This window comes from Macaca fascicularis, chromosome 18 (genome assembly GCF_037993035.2).
Source record: "Macaca fascicularis isolate 582-1 chromosome 18, T2T-MFA8v1.1".
Classification (NCBI taxonomy): Eukaryota; Metazoa; Chordata; class Mammalia; order Primates; family Cercopithecidae; genus Macaca; species Macaca fascicularis.
The window spans coordinates 40,237,051-40,256,320 of record NC_088392.1 but is presented as its reverse complement, the minus strand read 5'-3'; the positions used below and the strand labels follow the sequence as shown (position 1 = coordinate 40,256,320).

General features: G+C 44.4%; 1 long non-coding RNA gene across 1 annotated transcript in view; it reads left to right on the top strand.

Annotated features, from left to right (window-relative positions):
* Nucleotides 1–16,002, top strand: part of LOC102131839 (uncharacterized) — a 31,355-nt gene extending 15,353 nt beyond the window's left edge. The window contains exons 3-4 of the long non-coding RNA XR_006694072.2: nt 14,337–14,452; nt 15,754–16,002. This is a non-coding gene — a long non-coding RNA (uncharacterized lncRNA). The remainder of the gene's footprint in view (nt 1–14,336; nt 14,453–15,753) is intronic.
* Nucleotides 16,003–19,270: the final 3,268 nt, after the last annotated feature.

Below are 19,270 nucleotides of genomic sequence, written 5' to 3'. Positions count from 1 at the left end.
AGTTTTTGTATTTTTTGGTAGAGAGGGGGTTTCTCCATGTTAGCCAGGTTGGTCTTGAACTCCTGACCTCAAGTGATCTGCCTGCCTCAGCCACCCGAAGTGCTGGGATTACAGGCATGAGCCACCACGCCCAGCCTGGAATGGGCATTCCTATTCCCTTTACACATGTGAGGGAAATGGAGATAAGCAATACCGAGTAACTCTTAGGTATAGAGTTGTAGACAAGGGATTCCAAACCAGGCCTGTCTGATTTGCAGCTTGTAATTAGTGTATTGCTAGGTAGATTGGGAACGTTTGGCCTGGAACAGAAAAGACCCTGGGGTGGGATCCACGTTGACAGTCTTCTGGGACTTGAATCCACCGCATGGATGAGGGTGCAGAACTAAATCCAATAGGTGGAAATTATCAGGAGTAGACTTTTTTTTTTTTTTTTTTTTTGAGATGGAATCTCACTCTGTCTCCCAGGCTGAAGTGCAGTGGCATGATCTCGGCTCACTGCAACTTCCGCCTCCTGGGTTCAAGAGATTCTCTTGCCTCAGCCCCCTGAGTAGCTGGGATTATAGGCGCCTGCCACCACGCCCGGCTAGTTTTTGTATTTTTAGTAGAGATGGGGTTTCACCATGTTGGCCAAGCTGGTCTTGAACTCCTGACTGATCCACCTGCCTTGGCCTCCCAAAGCGCTGGGATTACAGATGTTAGCCACCGCGCCCAGCCGGGAGTAGATTTTTTTGAAAAGTTAATACATGATAAGATTTTGCTGGGCATGGTGGTTTATGCCTGTAACCCCAGCACTTTGGGAGGCCAAGGCAGGAGGCTCGCTTAAGCCCAGGAGTTGGAGACTAGCCTGGGCAACGTAGTGAGATCCCATCATTACAAAAAATAATAATAATAAAAAATAGCCAGGTTTGGTGGCTTATGCTTGTGGTTCCAACTACTCTGGAGGCCAAGGTGAGAGAATTGCTGAGCCTGGAAATCAAGGCTGCAGTGAGCCATGATCACACCACTGCACTCCAGCCTGGGCACCAGAGTGAGACCCTGTCTCAAAAAAAAAAAAAAAAAAAAGATTATATTTAACTAATTAAAGAGAAAACTGGCAAAGTGTTAAAACCAATTCAAAGGACAATCCAGGCTAGGTGTATTGGCTCATGCCTGTAATACTAGCACTTTGGGAGGCCAAGGTGGGTGGATCACTTGAGGTCAGGGGTTCAAGACCAGCCTGGCCAACATGGTGAAATCCTGTCTCTACTAAAAATACAAAATTAGCCAGGCATGGTGGCATGCACTTGTAATCGCAGTTACTCTGGAGGCTGAGGCAGGAGAATCACTTGAACCTGGGAGGCAGAGGTTGCAGTGAGCCGAGATCATGCCACCGCAGAGTGAGACTGTGTCTCAAAAAACAATGAAAAAGAAAAAATAAAACAAAAACAAAGGACAATCCAGGCCAGGTGCGGTGACTCATGCCTGTAATTCCAGCACTTTGGGAGGCCGAGGCAGGTGGATCACCTGAGGTCAAGAGTTAGAGAGCAGCCTGGCCAACGTGGTGAAGCCCCGTCTCTACTAAAAATACACAAATTAGCCAGGTGTGGTGGCACGTGCCTGTAGTCCCAGCTACTCAGGAGGCTGAGGCACAAGAATTGCTTGAACCCAGGAGGAGGAGGTTGCAGTGAGCAGAGTGTGTGCCACTGCACTCCAGCCTGAGTGACAGAGGGACACGCTGTCTCAAAAAAAAAAAAAAAAAAAAAGGACAATCCAAAAAACAGATTGGGAATATTAAAATAAAGGTGTAAGTGAAGGTTAAACATTTTTTTTTTTTTTTTTTGAGACGGAGTCTGGCTCTGTTGCCCAGGCTGGAGTGCAGTGGTGCAATCTTGGCTCACGGCAACGTTCACCTCCCAGGTTCAAGCAATTCTCCTGCCTCAGCCTCCCTAGTAACTGGGATTACAGGCACGTGGTCATAATCCACTATGCCTGGATAATTTTTGTAGTTTTAGTAGAGATGGGGTTTCACCATGTTGGCCAGGCTGGTGTTGAACTCCTGACCTCAGGTGATCCACCTGTCTCGACTTCCCAAAGTGCTGGGGCGTGAGCCACCACGCCCAGCCTGAAACAGGCTTTTCCTTGGTGGTGGTGGTGGTGGTGAAATGGAAGAATTGTCACTCCACTGGATGGAGTTCGTTTGCATGTGTTTAAATGATAATTATTTTCCTTTTTTTTTCTTGTGATATGGACTCTTGCTCTGTCACTCAAGCTGGAGTGAAATGGTGTGATGTCAGCCACTGCAACCTCTGCTTCCCGGGTTCAATCAAGTCTTGTGTCTCAGCCTCCTGAGTAGTAGATATTACAGGTGCCTGCCACTACACCCGGCTAATTTTTGTATTTTTAGTAGAGATGGGGTTTCACCGTGTTGGCCAGGCTGGTCTTGAACTCCTGACCTCAACTGATCCATCTGCCTTGGCCTCCCAAAATGCTGGGATTACAGGTGTGAGCTACTGCACCCAGCCTATTTTCCATTGTTATAATTTATCTGTAACTTATAAAATTGTATAATAGGCTGGATGCAGTGGCTCACGCCTGTAATCTTAGCACTTTGGGAGGCTGAGGTGGGCAGATCACCTGAGGTCAGGAGTTCAAGACCAGCCTGGCCAACATGACAAAAAAATCCAATTTCTACTAAAAATAAAAAAATTAGCCGGGTGTGGTGGCAGGCACCTGTAATCCCAGCTATTGGGGAGGCTGAGACAGGGAGAATTGCTTAAACCCGGGAGGCAGAGGTTGCAGTGAGCCGAGATCATGCCACTACACTCCAGCCTGGGCAAGAGTAAGAGTTCATTTCAAAACTCAAAAAAAAAAAAAAGAGGATAGGGTCTGGATTTCTAGATAATATGAAGGGAGGACATTGTAAAACCCAGCATCCTGGAGGAAGTTGAACTTTACCCTGCTGGGAAATCTATCCAGGTCTGAAGCCCCTCTACAGAGGTCCCCAGAATGTTCCCCCCTTTCCCCACTGAGTCTACTGGGGGGTAAAGTCCAAGATGACAGCTGCAGTTGTTTCCACGTGGCAGTGTCCTCTGCGGGATCCAAATAAACCTGGAGTTTTATTATCCTGACTATGCCGATAAGGAGACTGGCCGACCTGGGTAGAGAAAGTGGAGGCCAGTGTCCGGTATCCCTTGGTAGGTCCATTCATTCCTTTTCTGTTCACATCAGCTGGGCTTGTAACAGCTCCCAGTGATAGAGTATCTAGGCTGGTCACCTGATGGTGGAGTCTTGTCCATTTCGAAGGCCCAGACCAATGAGCTGTAGTGAATAACTCACCCCACAGTTTACTGCTCCTAGAACAAATTCCTTGTCCTGGTGATAATTCTCTTGTGTATGGCTAAAACTATCAGCTCTGGGACAATGCACATAACTTTGCATGGATGATAAAGCTCCACTTATTTATTTGGCTGAATAGAGTTATTATACTATTACTTCCTCTATAAGTTTCTGACATAAAGTCAGACAAACTCAAATGCAAGCTTATTTATTTATTTATGAGACTGAGTCTCACTCTGTTGTCCAGGCTGGAGTGCAGTGGCATAATCTCGGCTACTGCAACCTCCGCCTCCCAAGTTCAAGTGATTCTCCTGCCTCAGCCTACTACATAGCTGGGATTACAGACGGGCACCACCATGCTCGGTTAATTTTTGTATTTCTTAGTAGAGATGGGGCTTTGCCGTGTTGGCCAGGCTGGTCTCGAACTCCTGACCTCAAGTGATTTGCCCACCTTGGTCTCCCAAAGTGCTGGAATTATGGGCATGAGCCACCATGCCCGGCCTCAAATGCAAGCTTTTCTCTCATCGTATTAATCCTGCTGAATGAATTTGGAGCTTGATTCCTATGGGGGGCAAGGACCTAGAGGTCAAAGCTGTCCTCTTGAATCCTGGTGTAGTTGATGTGTGCATAAGGCTTTGCTTGTTCATACTCTCTCAGGCAGAAGTGTAATTTGAGGAAACGGAGTGTGCATGTGTGTGTGTGCACATGCATGTGTGTGCATACATGTCCTATGAGAATAAGAATGGGTGCCCACTTTTCTTGGCTCCTCTCCCTTGTGCCTCTGGGCCTTTCTGCCTGAATGCCCTCGCCTGGAAATCCTTGTCCATTTTTCTCATTCAGTGGCCAGAGCACCGACTATGGAGTTGGTTGGAAACCTGGCTCCAGCCCTGATTCTGGCATTGACATGCTCCACAACATCGGTGAAAGCAACTGGCCTCTTTGAACATCCCTTCCTGGTGTGTGGCAAGAAACATTTGGTTTCCTTGAACTGAACCCGCCTGACAATGGGAAGATTTTTCTGAACCACCTCCCCTGCTGGGTAGCTGTAGGGATTAAATGATGTAACAGAAGGTAAAGCAGGATTATTTTTTTAACTTTTGTCTATTTTCAATGCCCTCCTATGTATCTTCAAGGCCAGAGCCTTCTGAGATACTTCAGCCCACAGTGACTGCTCTCCTCTGATCTGTCACTTCTTTAGCCTTATACTGCTTTGCTTATTATGATCTATTTATGTGTTGCACTGTATCCACTTGTCTTGTCCATAAGCTCTTTTTCTGCCCTTTTGAATCTTTTCAGTGGCTAGTGTGCTGCCTTCATCATCACTGAGTTCAGCATGTCTTTCTGGATTGACTGCTTAATTGAATCTGGAATACGGGGAAGGAGACTTAGTGTAAAGGGACCACCCAATACATGGTCTGAGATTATTTTATGCCGTATTTCATGGTGGTATAAGGAATGAATAACACAGTCTGAATGAATAATGCAGTGTATCATGAGTTGGGAAGGGAGGAAAAAACAGGGTATCTGTACAAGTCATTTTCTTTTTTTCTTTTCTTTTCTTTTTTTTTTGAGATGGAGTCTTGCTCTGTTACCCAGGCTGGAGTGCAGTGGTGTGATCTCGGTTCACTGCAACCTCTGCCTCCTGGGTTCAAGCGATTCTCTTGCCTCAGTCACCCAAATAGCTGGGATTATAGGAACACGGCACTGCACCCAGCTAATTTTTGTATTTTTAGTAGAGATGGGGTTTCACCGTGGTGGCCAGGCTGGTTTCAAACTCCTGACCTCAAATGATCCGCTTGCCTCAGCCTCCCAAAGTGCTGAGATTACAGGCATGAGCCACCACGCCCAGCATATACATGTCATTTTCAATCATTTGGACTTGAATCACCTGGTTTTATTTGGTCAATGAAAGCAGAGGACAATGGTCAAGCTTACTATTTGGGTCTTTGAGACAAAGTAACCAGCTGATTGACTGTCTTTTCTGCTCAGCAGAACTTGCTGGCGCTGGAAGCCGTGAGGAATAACTGAACTGAGGCGAACAGCAGGCTCATAGCCAGGGAGGAAACAGCAACATAGCAACATCTTTATTTTTGCCTTATTGGTGTAACCTTGTTCACAAAGAAGACATGGAAGGGAAAGGACTTGGTGAGCGAGAGAGGAAACAGAAAAGAAAGATTGTGAGGAAGGGCCACAAGGAAGCAAATAGAGCTTTCATTTCATGCTCGGGGAGTATTCAGAGTGTTCATGGGAGAACTATGGGTAGGCTTGCTTCACATGCAGGGAGAGGCCTGGCCAGACCCACCTTTCTCCCAGTTCTGACCCCAGAGTGAGGTCAATATCCAGTCTCCACGTGAACGATTCTCAGTCCCCACCCTTTCCCTAGCAGGTAGCAGAGGCCGCCTCACCTGTGCCTATGCATAAGCCTGGGCTCAGAGATTCTCTCAAGCCCCAGTGTCAGTTCTCTCCAGATCAAGAGAACCAACAGAGTATATATATTCTTGCCCCTGAACAAGAAGGAATTCTTTTCTATGCAGGCTTTCAACTGATTGGATGAGGCCTAGCCATTCAATGGGTCATCTAATTTACTCAAAGCCTATTGATTTAAATTTAATCTCATTTAAAAAACACCTTCGGCCAGGTGGAGTGGCTCATGCCTGTAATTGCAGCACTTTGGGAGGTAGAGGTGGGTGGATCACTTGAGGTCAGGAATTCAAGACCAGCCTGGACAACATGGTGAAACCCTGTCTTTACTAAAAATACTTAAAAAAAAAAAAAAAAAAATTAGCTGGGCGTGGTGGCACATGCCTGTTATCCCAGCTACTTGGGAGGCTGAGGCAGGAGAATTGCTCGAACATGGGAGGTGGAGGTTGCAGTAAGCCGAGATTGCACCATTGCACTCCAGCCTGAGCAACAATAGTGAAATTGCATTTAAAAACAAACAAAAACAAAAACAAACAAAAAAACCCCAAAAAATACCTTCAAAGAAACATCTGGAATAATGATCAACTATCTGGGTACTGTGGCTCACCAAGTTGGCACATGAAGTTAGTCATCCCATCTGGAAAGGGAAGATGGCTCCATGGCAGGGCTGACTTTGGAGGGAGGGCAGCAACTACCGCTCTCCACCCCCCTTCTCCTTTTTTAACATTATTCACTTATTTACACTTTCAAACAGGAATACAGGCACATAGTAAATAATTCAAGAGGTCTAGAAAGGTAGAAGGTGAAAAGTAAGTCTCCCTTCTACTCCTGATCTGTTTCTTGAGAATTCTTTCAGAGAGATAATACAAATCTATAAGCATTTTCCCTTTAAAAGCATAAACAGTAACATAGTCCACATACATCACATGCTTTTCTATGATTTGCTTTTTTCTTAGCAAAGCAAAGAAAAAGTGGAGTTTTTTTCTATATCGGTCCACGTTGATCTACCACATTCTTTTTTTTCTTTTCCTTTTTTTATTTTTTTGAGATGGAGTCTCACTCTGTCACCCTGATCTCGGCTCACTGCAACCTCCACTTCCCAGGTTCAAGCAATTCTCCCTGCCTCAGCCTCCTGAGTAGCTGGGACTACAGGAGCCTGCCACCACACCCGGCTAATTTTTGTATTTTTAGTAGAGACAGAGTTTTGCCATGTTTGCTAGGCTGGTCTTGAGCTCCTGACCTCGAGTGACCCGTCCACCTTGGCCTCCCAAAGTGATGGGATTACAGGCATGAGCCATGGTGAGCCACGGTGCCCGGCCTCTATCACATTCTTTTCAATGGCCACATAGTATTCCCCAGTATGTTTCAGCGGTCTCCCAGGGATGCACATGTAGGTTGCCTCCAACCTTTTGATCCTACACATACCTTGCTGCAACAACTGTGCTTGCACATCTGTTCTTGAAGCTGCCCTTTTCTTGCTTACACCCATGACTTCCTGAATGTATTCTTCAGATGAGCTTAATAATGTTTTTCTGTCTTACCCCCCATCCCTTCTGGTCTCTTCTGCCTCCATTCATCCTTTTTAAGCTGAGTGACTGCCTCTCCTGCAGGGCAACGTGCTCCCTCCAGTAAGAAGTTAATCTCTCTCTGGTTTCCTGAGACTCTCCCGAACTGGACAGTGTCTGCTTGTGTGTCTTTATCCCACCCCAATTGTGGCTCTTTAGATTGGGCTGGAATTGCCCATTGTCGAAGAGAGCCTGCATATTTTTCTAAGCTAATTTCACAGGCAGCAGCATTCAGATTCAAATTTCCCCTGGCAATTGGCTGCAGTCAGTCAAAGTGACTAAGGAGAATAAATTGTAGCCAGACAGGTCTCACAATCCTCTTGCCTGGTGGAGGGTTTTATTGGCTGCAAATCCCATCACCAGGCAGGCAGACGTCCTCATCACTCCATGACAAGTCCCGGGGCAGGCTATGATAGATGGTGAAGGTTGGGCCACCTCTAGGCCCTGGAAATAAGTTCTGACTCCCAAGTGCCTGGAGAGTGTAACAAAGAGAGGGGCAGCAGGAGCTGGAAGAGGTTACAGAGATCATGCCACCCAATACTGCTTTTCAACAGATGAGGACCCAGACCTAGTTTGCTAAAAACCAGTTCTAAGCTGCATCTATCAGACCAGTGGCCCTAACCCTTTAACAAACCCCTTGGAGAATCTGATGTAATGAGGCCCTTCTTCCCTGTAAACGGAATATGCATATCCATACAATATTTTGGATGCACTGTGCGTTTTGGTTGGTTGGTGTGGGGAGAGAATATTCTGGTTTAAGTCACATAAGATCATGCCTGTGAAAGGTTTCCTCTCAAAGGGCTATGCAAATGCCAGGGATTCAAATTTTCTTTCCTGCATTACTCAGATCAAAACATTTCCCCCCTAACCCGTCTTTAGCTAAACTGGCTTTCAATTCATTGCATTTCTGGAAAGTACTGTTAGAATATGACAGCTGAGCACCCCCTTTTCTGAGAAGAAATTGGTTTTCTTAATTCAGTGAAGTATGGACATGCTTAAGTTTACCATAGCTGCCGAAAAACTTCCTTCCTCTTTTATTGGGTGGCATGTGTTCAGGCTGAACCAGCAGCATAGAAAGTTCTGGCTTGGCCTTTGACTGGCTGCCCCATCTGGGACCACTGCCCACTTGAGGGTGGATCCAACAGAACTGGGACCAATGGGTGCAAAATATGAAAGGATTTATCTCCCCTTTGTGAGAGGAAAAATATTTTATCTCCCACTCATCTTTTTTTTTTTTCTCTTTCTTTTGAGATGGAGTCTCAAAAGACTGTTGCCCAGGCTGGAGTGCAGTGGTACAATCTCGGCTCACTGCAACCTCTGCCTCCTGGGTTCAAGCAATTCTCCTGCATCAGCCTCCCAAGTAGCTGGGATTACAGGTGCCCACCAACACACCTGGCTACTTTTTTTGTATTTTTAGTAGAGATGGGGTTTTACCATGTTGGCCGGGCTGGTTTCGAACTCCTAATCTCAAGTGATTCTCTCGCCTCAGCCTCCCAAAATGCTAAGATTACAGGTGTGAGCCACTGTGACCAGCCTTTTTTTTTTTAAACAGGGTCTTTCTCTGTCATCCAGGCTGGAATGCAGTGCTGTGATCATGGCTAACTGCAGTCTTGACCTCTGAGGCTCAAGTGATCCTCCTACCTCAGCCTCCTAATAGTGGGACTATAGGCATACAACAACCATGCCCTGTTAGTTAAATTTTTTTTTTCATTGATACGGGGTTCCTACAATGTTGCCCTGGCTGGTCTCAAACTCCTGGGTTCAAGCGGTCCTCCCAACTTGGCCTCCCAGAGTGCTGGGGTTACAGGCATGAGCCACCACCCCTGGCTTCCCACTAATCCTAATCAATATATAATATGATCTCTTCCCACTTTACCAAGTAAATGTGTTCATTTTAGAAAATACAGACAGGCAAAAAAGAGAAAATAAAAGTTACCAGTAATTCCAACTCTCATAGTGTTAGTATTTTGGCGTGTGACCTCCCAAACACACGTGCACACTCTCACACACTCAGGGTCATTTTATACAATGTGATTATATATTGTGCTTCCTGCTTCAGATCTGATTATTTCTCTTAAAAAACATAGGAATCTTCCAACAACTAAAGTGGTCCAATAATGGAATGGGCTGCCTCAAAAGCAGTCGGGCCTCAACTCTGGAAATGTTTAAGTGAAGGTTTGACAGGAGTAGCTGTGAAAGCGATTTCTGCAGTAGGGAGGCACTTAGGCCCGGAGATTTTTAGGGATTCCATGCACTAGAGGCCTTGGCAAAGTTTCCTCTGTGAATTGCAGGAACTCCTGGGCAGGTGGTTCCCTCCCTTCCTATCTCACCCTCTTACTAAGCCCCACGATGCCATTTGCTTGGCTCTCCCTGGAGGGGCTCTTGGGCCAGACAAAGTGAAATCAGCATCCTTCTCTGCTCTTCTGCCAGCATTGTTACCAGCCTCAGGGGAACCATCTTACTTGCAAAGGCTGTCATTAGTGGAAGGATTTTACTTCCAAGCTGTGACCTAATTGGTTTTATTCTTAATACAAAAGAGAGAGTATTCCATTTCTATTCTATTGCCATCTTACAGCGGGCACTTGGGTTTTTAATTTAGCGTTGTATGGCTGGTTGTTTTGTTCAGGTGTGTGTCCATGTGTGCACATGCACATGTGTAGTGTGAGATTTTTAATTGCCCAAATCATCCTAATGCAAGTGTTTCCGCATTTTGAATCTCACATTGACTAGTGTGCGTCGGTAAGTGGGCAAGGGCCTGGGCTGGCAGATTGTTATGTAGTGAGAATCTGGTTAGTCAAAGTGTGTGTGTCACAAAGGAATCCAACCTTTATTTTATCAACTTAATTTAATTTTTAGATTTCAATTACGAAATATTTCAAGAATACAAAGAAGTACAGAAAAATATAATTGACCCTCCATCTGTTGTTCAGTCATTCACTTGATTGAACAAATGTGTAATATTTGCCATATTTACTTCCTACTTCCTTTTGTAGGAAATAAAATATTAAAGGCACTGTTAAAACCCAATAGACTCATCCCTTTCAGATCCCTCTCCATGGGCGAACCACTAACCTGAAGTTGCATGTTTTCATATTTTTACTATATATATGAATGCTGCCATAAATAATACTTTGTTTTGCTTATTTTAAAGACTTACAAAATCTGGCTGGGCATGGTGGTTCACTCCTATAATCCCAGCACTTGTTGGGAGGCTGAGGCAGGTGAATCACTTGAGGTCAGGAGTTCGAGACCAGCCTGGCCAACATGGTGAAACCCCTTCTCTACTAAAAATACAAAAAATTAGCCAGGCTTGGTGGTGCACACCTGTAGTCCCAGCTACTTGGGAGGCTGAGGCAGGAGAATCACTTGAACTCGGGAGGTGGAGGTTGTAGTGAGCCAAGATCGCAGCACTGTACTCTAGCCTGGGCAACAGAGGGACACTCCATCTCAAAAAAAGAGAAGATTTGCCAAATGGCATCATACTGTCAATATCATTTGCAGCCTTCGTTTTTTACATAATACTGTGTTTGTGAGATTTATCTGTGATTTATCCATGTTGCTTTCATAGATTCCTTTGGAATAGTATATACTATCCCATAGTATGAAATGGTACAATTTAGCCATTTTCCTAACTAGACATTAAGGTTGTCCTTTCCCCCTACCCATACCTCTTTTGTTGCTATTGCAAGTAAGACTGCAATGAAACCCACAGACTTGCTTCCGTCCCTGTATGCAAGTGTGAGAATATTCTGAAAACACAGATCTTGAAGTAGAATTGAGGATCCATAGGGTGTGGAACTTCATTTTATAAGCTGAGAATAAAGGGTATTTTAATTGTTAGTTTATTTTTTAAAATTGTGGTAAAATATATACAACAAAAATTCACCATGTTAGCCATTTTTAAGTATACAGTTCGGTGGCATTAAGTACAGTCACGTTGTTGTGCAACTGCCACCACCATTCATTTCTGGAACATTTTCCTCTTCTCCAACTGGAACTCTACACCCATTAAGCAATTAAGTCCCTAGTCAACCCTCTCCCTAGCCTCTTGTTTTTGTCTTAAACAGAAGAAGTCAATATCACTCCTTCATTAATTCCGTAAACATTTACTGAGTATCTAGCGTGTGTCAAATATATAAATAGGAAATTATATGAATAAAATTTAGTTTTTGCCATCAAGAAACTCCCACCCTAATTGTTGGAGCCCAGGAGTTTGAGGATACATTGAGCTATGATCATGCCAGTTGCACCACTGCACTCCAGAGTGAGGAACAGAATAAGACCCTGCGTCTAAAATAATAATAATAGCAATTTAAAAAATTGGCTAGAGGCTGGGCCTGGTGGCCTTCCAGTACTTTGGGAGGCCGAGGTGGGTAGATCACCTGAGGTCAGGAGTTTGAGACCAGCTTGGTTAACATGGTGAAACGCCGTCTCTACTAAAAATACAAAAATTAGCTGGGCGTGGTGGCGCATGCCTGTAGTCCCAGCTACTTTGGAGGCTGAGGTGGGAAAATTGCTTGAACCTGGGTGGTGGAGGTTGCAGTGACCCAAGATCACACTATTACACCCCAACCTGACCAACAGAGCAAGACATTGACTCAAAAATAAATAAATAAATAAATAAATAAATAAATAAATAAATAGGCTAGGAGTGGTGGTTTATGCCTGTAATCCCAGCACTTTAGGAGGCCAAGGTGGGAGGATCACTTGAACTCAGGAGTTTGAGACCAGCCTGGACAGTATAGCAAGACCCCATCTCTACTAAAGAGTGCCTGTAGTTTCAGCTAGTTGGGAGGCTGAGGTGGGAGCATTGCTTGAGCCCAGGAGATCAAGACTGCGTGAGCTATGATTGTACCACTGCACTCCAGCCTGGGTAACAGAGAGAGACGCTGTCTTAAAAAAAAACAACAAAGGAACTCCTATTCTAGCTGAAGAGAGACATAAAAACAATTATATGGGACATGTTGTAGAAGCCAAGTGCTAGGAGATCCCAGAGTTACAGCAATGAATTCATGGGTGGGAATGAGGTGAGATGAGGTGGAGAGTGGAAGATAAGAAAATCCTCAGAAAAAAAATAATTTTTAAGCTGAACTTTGAAGCATGAAATACAGTTTTTTCCAGGCAACAATGGGGTTAGGGTATGGATTTGTGTAAGTGTCTTCAATCAATCAAGAACTATATTGGTATCAGTCAGGGCCTAACCAACATAAGAGATACCACCGTAAGTATGTGAAACAGAGGAGATTCCCAGTTACACAGGGGATGGAGGAGATGAGGAGCCAAACAGGAGATGATGATGCCATTCAGAGAATAGCAGCAGAAAGAATACCCTACAATCCTTAGGTGAGAGTCAAGGGAAGGATGTGGTGTCACCAGAGCCAAGGGCTGGGATCACCCGAAGGAGGCTGGAATCACAGCTGGTCTGGCTGATAGCAATTGGAGCCATGCTGGAGCCATTGCCTCCCCTGGAGATAGAGAGGGAGGGGGTCAAACACTCTGGCTTTTCTTCCCACCACAGTTCACTTCCCATTGTCTGAAAGAGCAAAAGTAGCACACTGAACTAATCCAGAGAGAGTAAGCACAGAAAGCAGCTACCACCCCTAGGGTGGGGGGCAGAAGGGACAAGAAGTAGTTTAGGGACATCAGAATTAGAACATCAGAGGAGAGGCCACATGGAGCTGGTGTCCAGACTTCTTTTTTCTTGTCTTGTCTTGTCTCCTTCTTTTAAATACAGATGAGGTCTCACTATGTTGCGCAGGCTGGTCTCAAACTCCTGGGCTCAAGTGATCCTCCTGCTTTGGCCTCCCAAAGTGATACCAATTGGGGTCACTAACCTGAGACACTGAGGTTGTAGGTTTTATAGGACGTGGTATGGGCTTTGAGTCTTGACCAAAATATGACACTGATTTCCCCATAGACATATGGGTCTGGAATCAAGGAGTAGATGTAGGAGAACCTCCATGAATTATTACCTTTGTTAAAACAAAATTATAAATGGAGACTGGGCCTAAAAAATTCCTGAGCAGGCCAAGTGCTGTGGCTCACACCTGTAGTCCCAGTGCTTTGGGAGACTAAGCTGGGAGGGTCACTTGAAGCCAGGAATTTGAAACCAGTCTGGGCAATATAGTTAGCTGTGTGTGGTGGCATGCCCTTGTAATCCTAGCTACTAAGGAGGCTCAGGCAGAAGGATGGCTTAAGCCCAGGAATTCGAGGTTATAGTGAGCTGTAGAGACCCCCTCTCTAAGAAAAGAAACAAAATTCCTGAGCAAATAAAACCAGCTAGGCCTTAAAGTAGCCTTAACCTTGCTTAGGCTGTGAACATCAGTGAAACTTAACTTGGGTCAAAACTGTAAATATAGGTAAAACTTAACTTGAGTCATTTCTGGTGCATGCTTATGTTAGGCAGAAAACTTAACCTCAGCCAATCATAAGCAGCCAATTTATATGATTATGTCACTAAGGACTTTCCAACAAAAAAGGCAATTTTGTAATTGCAAACATAATCAAATAATTTTTAAATTTTGCTTCTGAATTTACCCCCAAAATACTTGCCCCTGATGATTTGTCATTGGAATACTAAACCTGTTTTGGTCCAGTGTACCCAATTCATGAATTACTTCTTACTCAAATAAACAGTTTGCAATTTTATTGTGCTTCAGGTTTTTCATTTGCAGTTTGGTGTCAAAATAGGGATCCAAAGGTGACAATCACCCCCATCCCACTGCTATAGTTTGAATGTGTCCCCGACTGTTTGTATGTTGTGAACTTAATTCCTAAAGCAGTGGTGTTGAGAGGGAAGACCTTTAAGAGGTGATTATTAGGTCACGAGGGCTTGCCCTCATCTATGGGGTAATGCTGTTATAGGCAGAGTGGGCTAGTTATCAGGAGAGTGGGTTCCTGAAAAAGGATGAGTTCAGCTCAAGAAGGCCCTTGTCAGATGCAGGCCCTTTGACTTTGGACTTCCCAGCCTCCAGAACTATGAGAAATAAATCTCTGTTCTTTATAAATTGTTCAGTCTGTGGAATTTTGTTTTAGCAACACAAAATGGACTAAGACACCCAGCAACCCCCAGGAGCATCAAGGAAGGAGGCATGAGGTGCCTGCTGAGCCCACCATGCTCACTGCTTTCTCACTGCATCTGGAGGTCCTGAGTGAGTATCTCTTGGATTTTGATCTCCACAGTTTGTGTCCTGAGTTCTCCAAGTTTGAGTAATTTTATTTATTTTATTTTATTTTATCTGATATGGAGTCTTGCTCTGTTGCCCAGGGTGCAGTGCAGTGGCGTGATCTAGCTCACTGCAACCTCCGCCCCCTGGATGCAAGCAGTTCTTGTGTCTCAGCCTCCTGAGTAGCTGGGATTACAGGCACACGCCACCATGCGCAGCTAATTTTTGTACTTTAGTAGAGACAGGGTTTCTACATGTTGGCCAGGCTGGTTTGGAACTCCTGACCTCAAGTGATCCACCCACCTCAGCCTCCTAAAATGCTGGGATTACAGGCATAAGCCACTGTGTCCATCTGAGCAGTTCTATTTTATTTAATTAATTAATTTATTTATTTCGAGACAGGATCTCACTTTGTCACCCCGGCTGGAGTACAAGGGTGTGATCATGGCTCACTGCAGCCTTGAACAAAGCAGGGTTCAAAGCAATCCTCCCATCTAAGCCTCCAGAGTAGCTGGGACTACAGGTACATGCCACCATGCCTGGTTAATTTTTTTTTTTTTTTTTTTTTTTGAGACGTAGTCTCGCTCTGTCGCCCAGGCTGGAGTGCAGTGGCCAGATCTCAGCTCACTGCAAGCTCCGCCTCCCGGGTTTACGCCATTCTCCTGCCTCAGCCTCCCGAGTAGCTGGGACTACAGGCGCCCGCCACCTCGCCCGGCTAAGTTTTTGTATTTTTTAGTAGAGACGGGGTTTCACCGTGTCAGCCAGGATGGTCTCGATCTCCTGACCTCGTGATCCGCCTGTCTCGGCCTCCCAAAGTGCTGGGATTACAGGCTTGAGCCACTGCGCCCAGCCGGTTAATTTTTTTAAAACATATTTTTTCGTAGACATGGGGGCCTTGCTATGTTGTCCAGACTGGCCTTGAACTCTTGGATTCAAGTGATCTTCCTGCCTCAGCCTCTCAAAGTATTGGGATTACAGGAGTAATTTTATTTTTGACTGGACCCAGAGGTTGAACGGGGTGTCCAGTGGGAACTGGACTGGGTTCAGTTGGAGGCTTCAGGTAGGTAAAATTTTAGAGGGACAGTGTATGACGTGTTCATCAGCATCTAAGGAGTCTGGGAGTCCTCTGTCCACAGGTGTTCACAAGCCAATAGTATGTTCAGAAATTATGGACCCCAAATCTGTGGTTTTCTAGAGAAATGAATGCACCTTGCTAGAGACCATTTAAAGTGGCAGTGGGATGCGTTAAAACTTTTTTTTAAAAAAAACTAAAACTTAATTCCTAGGTTCACAACAATGAGAAGTTTTGAGCTGGATAAAACTGTTCAGTTATGGGGCACATTGGAAAAGGAGGGATCACACATATCTCAGAAACAATGGAATGCATTTCCTGTTTGGTAGACGAAGGCTTCTAAAAGGTTGACTGGTTCCAAAATTGCCTCTCAAAAAGACTCCTTTTTAAAGGTAAATAAGGAAACTGAAAAGCTTAAGAGATGAATTAAAGATGAAAATAAAAATAATTTTATGGTAACTGACACGACTTTGACCATTTCCTCCCTTTATCCTCAATGTATTTGTTCACCCATTTTCTCAGCCTACACCTACTAATCCTTTTGCCCAGTTATGCTTATACCCTGAAGATGATGAGCGATGGGAAGTTAGGCCCTCAGAACAGCCACATCTGGTTCCTATAACTACTTTTGCTCAAAACCGAGTAAAAAAACTGGTGAAAAATTGAACTCAGAGTCATAGCAAAAGATTTTCCAAACCTTAGAGAAAACCCCAAAAAATTTGCTGAGGAATTTAGAATTCTCACAGGAGTCCGTGACTCTAGACCTCCCAATTTGTGTCAGATTATACACATGAGATGGGACCCGGGGAGGCAAGTAACTGGATGGCCACAGCACGATGGGATACGCTTGAGGAAGTACTGCCAGCCATGCAAGTGGTACTTCTAGGGTGGCCCAAAGATGCCAGAAAAATGGCTGGAAAACTTTAGAAGCTATCCCCATTGTCTTTCCATAAAAGATTCACTGCTCCATTATTCAAACATATGTGAAAGGAAAATAAAAAACTCGGGACCCCAATTCACCATGCTAAAGGAAAAAATCAAGCTGAAAGCTGAGTCATGCAAGAAGCTGCCTTTTCTTTTGTTCCTAAGCAGATAGCTACAGATAAAAGGTGAAATATCTCCACAGGGGCCTAATCTTATATAACCTGTCCATTTACAGAGTGCGAGATGAATGCATAATCAACTATCACCCTACCTGCTTCTTTTCTCTTGCAACACCTGGATTACCATGCCCTCCCTTTTCCCCCTCCAGCTCGCTTTTGCCCCTTAAATACTGAAGCACTCAAAATCATCTTTGGACAAAGGCACAGACCACAGACTGTTTCTATAAGTCCATGTTTATTTCTTCCAGGCATTGTCCCTAACCTTGGCAAAATAAACTTCTAAGTTGATATCCAATATGTATATGTGCATATTTAAAGGGACTTTATGCTTTTTTTTTTTTTTTTCTCTCTCTCTCTCCCAGGATCTTGTTTTTTGAGAAAAAGTTTTTTTTTTTTTTTTTTTTTTTTTTTTTTTTAAATTCTCAGTCAACTGAATTCTGTTCTCTCCACTTACTTCTGCCTGTCTCTCCTTCCTTTTGCCATCCTCTACTGTATGAGGAACCTAAACTAATTTCTAACAGCCTGGGAGTCCTTCACGAAAACAGAGAAGGTGCCAGACTCCTTTTTGGGGAATTTTCCTCTGTGTTTCCTTATGGAATCCCAAGAGGATGAACAGACAATTTCTGCTCAGATCTTAAACTGCTTGTTTTTGTATTGTGTTGTCTGATTTTTCTTTTGACTCAAATAGTTATATAAACCAAAAATACAATTCTAAGTGCCCCCCAACCAACTGGTGGACCCTCCCCTTGGCCAAGGGTATTCCAAAGTTAACCTGAAAAACTAGTTCAGGTCATGATGGGAAGTGGGGATCGGATATTATATCCTCCTCCCTTTGGAATTCAGGCACAGCTGGCCAGCATTAGCATTAAAGCAGAGACCTTAGGGCTGATAGAACAGAATTTTTTTTTTTTTTTTGAGATGGAGTCTTGCTGCTACCCAGGCTGAAGTGCAGTGGTGCTATCTTGGCTCACTGCAATCTCCACCTCCTGGGTTCAAGTTATTCTCCTGCCTCAGCCTCCTGAGTAGCTGGGATTACAGGCACACACCACCAGGACTTTCTAATTTTTGTATTTTTAGTAAAGATGGAGTTTCGCCATGTTGGCCAGGCTGGTCTTGAACTCCTGACCTCAGGTGATCCGCCCACCTTGGCCTCCCAAAGTGCTAGGATTACAGGTGTGAGCCAACATGCCGGTCCAGAACAGACTTTTTAACTCTGATAAGAAACACAGTCTATTTTCTCTGAAGCTTGAAGGCTTCATCTGCATAACAAGAACCTTGGTCTCCAAAACTACCTATCTTAATGCAGACACTCCCTTCTATTGATTCTAGATCTTTAGATGAACTCTTTCAACTAATTGCCAGTCAGGAAATCTTTGCATCTACCTATGACCTGGAAGCCCAATCTTACCCCCACCACCAGCTTCTTCAAGTTGTCCCACCAATGTACATCTTATATGTATTGACTAGTGCCTTATGTCTCCCTTAAATGTATAAAACTAAGGTGTAGCCCAACTACTTTGGGCATATGTTGTCAGGACCCCCTGAGGCTGTGTCCTGGGAATGTCCTTAACTTTGCAAAATAAACTAAATTGATAGAGACTTGTCTCAGATACTTGTTGGTTTACGGTTATTTACAAGAGGGGCTGCTCTTGGGTGTTTAAGATAAGAAAGGGCGTGGTTTAGACACTTAGAGAAAAGTCTTTGTAACAAAGTGCACTGTAAAAGCATAATGTGGCCTAGTCCCACCACAGCTGTCTTTTTTTTGGAGACCCAGGATTCCCTGTGAGCTCTGCTCAGAGCTCAGAGATCCAGTTAAAAGATAGAGGCTAATTTTAAAACTACTTGTCTAAATTAAAGTGATCTCCTTATACAATCCTGTGGTAGATTTCTATACTTTTACGTTTGACTTGCCAGGCATTTTTAATCTTTCTCTAACACACCACACACACTCTCTCTCTACTTTGAGATATAAATGTTGCTATCTGATTTTCACCTAAGAGTTGTTCCTTTAGTATGCACATTCAGGGCTGTCTTACTGACAATTGCCTGGGCTAATGAAACAGGTTATCAAAAAATTGGAAGTCTTGGCTGGGCATGGTGGTTCCTGCCTGTAATCCCAGCTATTCAGGAGGCTGAGACAGGAGAATCACTTGAACCCAGGAGGTGGAGGTTGCAGTGACCTGAGATCATGCTACGGCACTCTAGCCTGTCCGAGACACTGTCTCACAAAAAAAGAAAAAAAGAAAGAAAAAGAAAGAAAAATAAACAAAACCCAAGAAATTGGAAGTCTAAAGTAGGAGGACAAAAGGGGTCTTTGGTTGGGTGCGGTGGCTCACGCCTGTAATCCTAGTACTTTGGGAGGACGAGATGGGAGGATTGCTTGAGGCTAGGAGTTTGAGACCAGCCTGAGCAACATAAGGAGACCCCATCTTTATGAAAAATATAAAAATTAGCCGGGTATAGTGACACATGCCTGTAGTCCCAGTGTTAGGCAGGGATCTAGACCCAACATGGCGGCGCCACCCGGCGTAGCAGGCCCTCTGTTCGAGACTTCCCTTCCTCTTTGAACACACCCGCAGACTTGCATACGTCAGAGGTTCCGGCTGGGCAACCACACTCCCCCATGAC